Raw genomic sequence first — 7377 nt, forward strand, 5'->3', positions numbered from 1 at the left:
CATCGGGCTCCCTGCTCAGGGGGGAGTCTGCTTCTCCCTCTCCCACTCCCCGTGCTTGTGTTCCCTCTCTTGCTCTCGTTCTCTCTCTCTCTGTCAAATAAATAAATAAATAAATATCTTAAACAAACAAACAAAAAAAAACCACCACCAGGTAGCAAAAAAGATGAGGTCATCAAAGAAGGCAACAGACAAAGAAACACAAGTTTTTGATCAGAGAAGCCTTCAGGACTGGTGGATTTTCCAAGTGGGCCTTGAAGGACAAGCAAGGTTGACCTAGGTGGGGAAATGGGAGGCCAGTGCTTGATGGAGGAGCCAGTTTCTGTGACGGTGAGTGAGAGAGGGACGCCTGGGTGTCATTCTACTGGACAGGTTTGGAACTGAGAAGGGTTGGTGACACAAAATCTGAGGAAGTCCCCAGCCCCTCCCAGGCCTCTAGGTCTAAGCCAGATGCTGTCTTCCCTGGTGGAAGGGCAGTGAGCTCATCAGATCATTCTTCAAGCCCCAAGTCCCACTGGTCTTCTAAAGTCCAATGCCTAACAGGGACCTGTATACAATAGATGCTCAATAAATGCATGTTGATGGAGATGGGAATAAGTTTAAAGATGGTCTCCATCAGCACAATTTAAAACTTGCGCTTTATAAAAGACAATGAAGGGAATGAGAAGGGAAAATATTTGCAAATCCTCTGCTCAATACAACACAGAATTTGCATCTTTAATATATAAAGGACTCTCAAAACTCAATAGTATCAGAACAAACAATTAAAAAATGGGCAAAAAGACTTCAAGAGACACTTTACCAAAGGATATAAGGATGGGAAATAAGCACATGAAAAGGGGCGCCTGGGTGGCTCAGTCATTAAGTGTCTGCCTTCAGCTCAGGGCGTGATCCCAGAGTCCTGGGATCGAGCCCCTCATCGGGCTCCCTGCTCTGTTGGGATCCTGCTTCTCCCTCTCCCACTCCCCCTGCTTGCGTTCCCTCTCTCGCTGGCTGTCTCTCTCTCTCTCTCTCTGTCAAATAAATAAATAAAATCTTTAAAAAAAAGAAGAAAGAAAAAAGAAAAAAAAATAAGCACCTGAAAAATGTCCAACATAATTAGCCATTAGAAAAATACAACAAAACCATGGTGAGATACCACCATGCACATAAAAAAATGGCTCATCCAAAAAAAAAAAAAAGAAGAGAGAGAGAGAGAGAGAGAGAGAGGGAGAGAAAATGCTATCCATACCAAGTTCTGGTAAGGTCTAGCAATAGGAACTTTCCTACCTTGCTGGTGGGGGCGAGAAATGGTACAATACAGTCCCTCCAGGAAAGGGTTAGGTGGCTTCCTTCCAAGTCGAACAGACACTTCCCATAGCACCCACACTTCCACACTTAGGTGCTTAAACAAGTGAAAGAAAAATCTATCTTTACACAAAAAAAACTGTATACTAATGTTTGTGGCAGTGTTTTTCGTAACTGCCCAAACTGGAAACAACCCCAATGGGGTTCAAAGGAAGAATGATACATACACTGTGGTCCGTCCACACGGTGGAACACCACTCAGCAACAGAAAGGCAAATGTTGATCCCTACCAAAATTCGGTTGAATCTCAGAGGTACTGTGCCACGTGAAAGATGTTAGTCTCAAAAGGTCACGTGCTACACAATTCCACGTGTTTGGCATTCTGAGAGAGACACAATACATTGACAGAGCACAGATTAGTGCCCCCAGGGGTTGGTGGTGGAGGGAGGGTGTGTCTATAAAGAGGAAACGTGAGGGTTTTGGGGAGGGTGGGGGATGGAACTGTTCTAGGTCCTGATGGCGGTGGTAGTTACACAAGCCTACGCATGTGTTAAAATTCACAGGAATCGGGGGCGCCTGGGTGGCGCAACGGTTAAGCGTCTGCCTTCGGCTCAGGGCGTGATCCTGGTGTTCTGGGATCGAGCCCCACATCAGGCTCCTCCGCTGGGAGCCTGCTTCTTCCTCTCCCACTCCCCCCTGCTTGTGTTCCCTCTCTCGCTGGCTGTCTCTATCTCTGTCAAATAAATAAGTAAAATCTTAAAAAAAAAAATTCACAGGAATCGTACCCCATAAAGAAGAGTTGGCCTCCCGACCTGCCTCTGCTCTGTGAGCCAGACGGGAGAAGGAGCTGGGGTTTTAATGGCACTGCCCCCCAACGCCCCGAATTCGGGTTGCATTTGCAGACCTCTCCGCTGGGTCTGTTTTGATGATCTATGCATGTTGTGACTCTTCTATCTACCAAAAGGACAAGGAGAAGGTCACAGGCTCATGAGTGGGGATATGGGGGCCCCAAATACTCCCTGTGGAGGCTTGACCTCATCTTTGTGGTGTCTTCTGATCTGCTTTGGGGTTCAGGCCACAGACACATAGCAGAACAAGATCTCTCTCCTTCTCTGCTTGTCCTTTACAATCCTGGCTCACAGCTGTCTGCTCCTTTCGTCAAAAACGGAGTTTGTGTGTTTGTTTGGCATTCTTCTTTCATTTATTGGCTGTTATGTTTGTTGTTGTTGTTGTTTGTTTGGGGGGAGAGTACTTAGAAGAGAAGGCAGCAGAAACTTCTTTGTCCTGCCAGCTGAACTCAGACTCTGTAACTACAGAGTCAGAATGCTGCTGGGGCTGGTGCGCCAACAAAAGGAGGGATTAAAGCAGGACAGAAAAGACAGAACCTCCAGGAAGCAGCCGACCCAGTGGCTGAAAGAAGTGAAGGAAATCCCCAGGTCGGTGGTGAAGGAGAGCCCCGGATGCAAGCTGTGTGGTCACCCCGATCAGGAGCCGGGCTGGACATCAGGGAGGGCGCAGAGGGGATGCGTCCAGGGGCAAGACAGAAGTGCTTACAGCAGGGAACGTGAGACGTCTGACCTCGTGGGGAGACTACTGGGAGGCTGCAGGTGCGGGCAGCCTTAATCCCCTGCCCCAAGAAAATCAAGCAGTTTGGCTCCAGGAAAGACAAGGTGGGAATGGAAACCACCCTAGGACACGACTTGACGCAACAGTGAACGGTACCTCCATAACGAACAATGAGTGTTCATTGAACGCAAACGTGTGATGTAGCTGTCATGAAAGAACGGGGTGGGGGGGTGAGGATAAGGGGGTAGGAAGGCCAAGGTCACACAACCAGTAAAAACAGGATTAGAACCCAAGTCATGCTGCATGTCTGTGGGGACGCCCAGAGCAGCACCATTCAGGGGCCGCGGTTAGGGTGTGTGTGGCGGGGAGAGTGTCAGCAGCGCCATAAGGGTCTGTCTTCCCAACAAGGAGGGGAGCAACTGTGAACACCCCTCAGGTTCTGGCAGCCCTCGGGGTCCAGTGTGACAGGCAGCACCTTTGCCCCCTGGATTCAACATCTTTGGTTGTAAAGTGCTCTCCTTCTGGGCCGGTTGGGAACAGAGAGACCCCAGCTGAGCCTATCCTGCCTCACTGGGTACTAGGACTCTGAAGACCACGTCCAGATCTCTGCTGGTCCTTGGAAGCCTCAGTCAGGATCCTCTCCTCAGAAACAGAATGAAACCCCTGTTTTCACGAGCCCCTGGAGAAAGCTGGACATAGATACTGTTCTCATCCAGTATCCAGGTCTGGGAGGACTTCTCTCCTAACATCCAGACAACAGGTGGGGGCCTTAGCCTGCCTGGACAAGGGGCGCCAGGATGAGGGCTCCCCTTCTTCAGAAACTTCAGAGATGCGTTAGGTCAGAGAGAGGGAACTAGAGAGTTCTGGTCATTGCCCCATCCCGTGACAGCCAAGGACTCCCTTTGTCTCCCTATGGAGAATCGACATGATTCATCTCACCTCCTTGGCTTCAAGCCCTGTCTGTGAGCTCTTTACTGGAATGTTCTCCTGCCAGAAGTGCCCTCCCCCCAGTCTGACTCTTCTCCACTTTTCCAGAAAAGGGCTTCAATGGGAAAGTGACCCACCCGGGGGCCTGCAGCTCATGACTTCAGAACCTAAAGCCCAAACCCTATTACCCATCTTCTCTTAAAAGGCACCTCCTATGTTCCAGCATCGTGTGACAGGCTTGTCTCCTCATCTGCTTGCAACCTCCCTGAGAGCAGGAACTGGCTTATGTAGCCTGAGCTAAGCTGTGTCACAAACAGAACCAACATTCAAAGGTCCAACACGACAGATGTTTATTTCTTGCTCACCTGGCTGTCTTCAGGGGGCGTGTCCATCCCCATGGTCCTCCCGCGACCCAGGCTCCCTCTAGTTTGTGCCTCTACTTTATCTTGCCCTGGTTCCTCGTCGCTATCCGCATCCAGCTAGCAGAAGGAGAAAGAGCAGGAAGGGCTCCCAGGGTGCTTTTTACGGGTAGGCACTTATGCCCATGTTCCATCTGACAAAATGTAGTTCAACAGTCACACTGAATTGCAAGTGACAATAGAGGTATTGTCTGCTGTGTCCCCAAGAAGAGGATGACTTTGGTCCATCAGCGCTTCTGTCTCCCCGCTCCCCTGACTCCTTCCAGAGCCCAGCGCAGAGAGAGACCTTCAGGACTTGGTGAGCTTGGCCTGAGGTCCCCTGGGGCTTGGCCACACACACGCACAGAGGAAATTGGCTTGCTTTACCTGAGCTTTACCTGGGACCCCCTCACACCTGTACCTGTCAAGCCTCTCAGAGGAGGCGGGCTCTGGAGCAGCTGTGGTTGCATCAGAAAACAGATCGAGGCTGCTCTTTCCATCCACATAAACCTCGTCCTGGCCTCTGCCCACAGGAGTCACAACGTGTACAGAAATGCATCTCACGGTGCCAGGTGGGTAAGCGTCAAGCACCTACCGAGATCCGCTCTGACACAAAGCTCGCTGTCTGGTCTGGTCCATCTGTCCTGGAGCAGCTCCTACAGGGCGGGGGGAGGGGGGTCCGTCATGCAGAGGTGGACACGGCAACAATGGCCTTGAAGAGGTTAGTTTCAAGAGAGCCACAGAGACAAAAGACAGATCAGAGGAGCTTGAGGAAAGAACAGAGATAAGTGGGCTACAAGTAAAGTGTCCCAATTAACCGGGCAAAATAAGGCTGAAGGCGGTAATGTGTATCACAGCTCACACACACACACACCCCTGAACCAGGTACCCCCTCTCCAGGACCCCTGCTTGCCACGGCTGTTATCTCACCACCCCTGCCAGCACCCCATCTTTATTCCCTCCAGAGAGCAGCAGGCTCAGGATTCGGGTGAATCCTTGTCAGGATATGACTGCAGGTGGCACTCTGTTGCCCTGGAGGAAAGGGCCCCGGAGGAGAAGCCAGGGATCCCTCTCAGATGCCCTGCCTTCAGGACAGACCCTGGTTCTTCAGCCCCCGACCACGGCCACCCCCCACCCCCGGCCCAAGCCACCACCCCGTCTCGCCTGGACAATTGTCATTGCCTATTCACGGACTCCTGATCTCACCACTGACCCTGAAGTTAATTCTCTGCACTGCTGCCTTTGTGAACTTTGAAGAATGTAAATCTGTTGGTGTTACTTCCCTCACTTACACCTGCTACTGGCTTCCTACAACCCCAGCCCCCAGTCCCCTGTCTACTTCGTTTCCTCCACAGCAACTCAGTCTACCCAAAAGCAGACTTTACTTTGAGGCGTTGTGCGTGCTTGCCGATTTCCTCTGTCGCTGGAAGGCCAGTAGAGCGGCCTCTGTCCTGTTGGCCTTGGAGTCCCAGCATCCGGGAGCCGGGCTGCTGTTTATTTCAGACACGAGGTTTCCATGGGGCTCGGCTCCTCCGCTGTCAGAGGGGGTGATCCAGTCTGTGTGTTTCCCTCCTTAGGGTTTTGCAGGATTAGACAAGAAGATGAAGCCATCACACCCCGCGGTCTGTCACCGTGCGGCTGCTGTTAAAGGACTCAAATTTTTGCAAGAAGCTTCTTGGTCATCAGAGCCCTTTTGAGGTTGAACCGTGGCATCTTCCCCTGGAAACAATAACTACAGCCCTCCTCCCAGTGAGGGAAACTGGGAGTCTATTGAAAATAAATTAGTAATGCCTCACTCTCAATGAGAAAGTCTCAGGGAGACTTATAAGTTTTATTTTTTCTAAGCGCACAGAATAACATAAATCAAAAGGAGCAACAGTCCACCTGTGCTTGGACAACTTTGACCCTCTTCAATCTCTGCCAATTTTTATCTCATTTTTGTTTAACTTTATACATCAGAGTTTAATTTCAGAGCTGGTCAAGAAGACAGTGATGTATAGGTTACATCAAGTGCAGCTGAAATTACCCTGTCCCCGGGGGACGTCGGGCCGAAGGGAGGATCCCCATCCCGTTTCAGGGGGTAGAAGAGGAATGGTACACTTTGCCCCTTGAACCCAGCCTCCCTCCACCCAGCAGCCTTCATCTCTGCCTCTCATGTATCGATTTGGCCGGGTTTGAAGAGCTCACGAGACTGCATCCATCCAGCGGCTCATGCTTCCCGGTGCTGCCACGGGCTCGAAGCCTCGGCGACTGAGGACGATGTCATTTTAGGAACCAGAAAAGGAGTTCTATTAGCATTGATTTTTCCTCTTTTTTTTTTCAATTGTTATTTTCTCTAGGAAAGTGTGTCCAGCTGGCAGCACAGCGAAACCAGAGAGAACGCTGGCCTTGTTTTTCTGAATGTCCAGAGCAGTGCCTGACATTCTCCCGGAATTCTCATAAGAATCGATGCATGCATGAATGAAAGAATGAATGAATGAATGAACACCTTTCTGCTTCCTCATTAATGTTGGTGTTCCAGATGGCCTCAAGTGTTTTTGGAGAGGATAAACACAACAGATGAGCTGGGTCACTGACTTAAGGACTGGCACACTTCTATCCATCCCAGAAATTTTTCAAATGTGGCTTTGGGATGCTTGGGACCAGAAAGGACCTTGAGATCCTCCCACTGAACATTGATCTGTCAAATCGATGTTCACCAAGACAGCCTGGCCAGGGACTGGTCAATCTCTATTAAACGCCTCTAGGGACAGGCCGATCAAGCCATGACCCACAGGTTAGCATCTTTTAAATATATATTTCCTTCATAGCACTTACCAGAATTTGAGATCACATACTTGTGTAATTAGATTGCACAGTAATGCAATTGTGTTATTTGATTAAAGTCTGTCTCCCCACCAGACCCTAAGAACACTGATAAGTTCTGTAATGAATTCACAAAAAAGTCTGTTCACCTGTATCCCTAGGGACAGGCACAGGGTTAATATCTAGGAAGCGCTCAATGAGTATTTCTGAGTGAATCAGTCCACAGTAAGCTGGGACACAGGGGATGCTGTGACTTGTTATCAGCAAGGCAGGAACGAGGACAACAGGTACAAATGTCCAGGTGTGGAAGTCATATTACACCTGACCACCTGATCTACCCACAACCCAAAGTCCAGTAAGGGGTTGAGGGAGAACGTATTAGCTGGATATGGGCCTA

Source organism: Ailuropoda melanoleuca, chromosome 12 (genome assembly GCF_002007445.2).
Source record: "Ailuropoda melanoleuca isolate Jingjing chromosome 12, ASM200744v2, whole genome shotgun sequence".
Lineage (NCBI taxonomy): Eukaryota > Metazoa > Chordata > Mammalia > Carnivora > Ursidae > Ailuropoda > Ailuropoda melanoleuca.